This window comes from Arachis duranensis, chromosome 4 (genome assembly GCF_000817695.3).
Source record: "Arachis duranensis cultivar V14167 chromosome 4, aradu.V14167.gnm2.J7QH, whole genome shotgun sequence".
Taxonomy (NCBI): domain Eukaryota; kingdom Viridiplantae; phylum Streptophyta; class Magnoliopsida; order Fabales; family Fabaceae; genus Arachis; species Arachis duranensis.
Genome location: NC_029775.3, coordinates 84,297,235 through 84,298,467, shown reverse-complemented (window position 1 = coordinate 84,298,467; position 1,233 = coordinate 84,297,235).

Here is a 1,233-nt window from a genome sequence, read left to right as displayed (position 1 = left end):
AGCTACCACGTTTTTGGAGCCATTACCGGGGATTATGAGAGTTGTGAAAAAAGTATTGTTCACAATTTCGCGCACCACTTGTCCTCAAGCAACTAGATAAATAAAATAGGTTTTAACAGAAATTAAGAAGTAATAATATTTTAGAGTTTTAAATGAAGCTCAGATTCTTATTAGATGAGCGGGGCATGTAGCTTTTTGTTCCTGAACAGTTTTTGCATCTCCCTTTATCTTTTGAATTTCAGAATGATTGGCATCCTTAGGAACTCAGAATTCAGATAGTATTATTGATTCTCCTAGTGTAGTATGTTGATTCTTGAACACAGTTATTTTATGAGTCTTGGCTGTGGCCCTAAGCACTTTGTTTTCCAGTATTACCACCAGATACATAAATGCCACAGACACATGATTAGGTGAACCTTTTCAGATTGTGACTCAGCTTTGCTAGAGTCCCTAGTCAGAGGTGTCCAGAGCTCTTGAGCACACTCTTTTTGCCTTGTATCACGACTTTAACCACTCAGTCTCAAGTTTGTAACTTGGACCTGCATGCCACAAGCACATGGTTAGGGACAGCTTGGTTTAGCCGCTTAGGCCTGGATTTTATGTCCTTGGGCCCTCCTATCCATTGATGCTCAAAGCCTTGGATCCTTTTTACCCTTGCCTTTTGATTTTAAGGGCTCGTGGCTTTTTCTATTGCTCCTACTTCTTCTCTTTTTTTTTTTGACTGCTTTTTCTTGCTTCAAGAATCAATTTCATGATTTTTCAGATCATCAATAATATTTTTCGTGTTCCTCATTCTTTCAGGAGCCAATATTCATCAAATTCAAAGTACAAGTTATGCACTGTTCAAGCATTCATTCAGAGAACAAAAAGTATTGCCACCACACATAATTAATTATAATTTTTATTATTGAGAACTCGAAAAATATAGATTACTTCTTTATTCAAAAAAAATCTACTACTTTATTTATGCCTGATGATGATGAGAAAAATAAATTATAGCTTAATTGGAAATAAAATCAAAATAGACATACTAATTACTACTAAATATCTCCTAAGGTGAATTTCTATAATAATACTATCACTAAGCTAAAGCAGAAAAATTGGAACTCAGCAACCTGTTGTTTTGAGGAGTAGATGTTCCTCTAATCTGTGGGGTGCTGTTCAAGGATTAATTTTTGGCGCTTCAGCTCCCGTAGATCACGCCCTTGCTCTTCCTGTTCCTTAAGCAGTTTG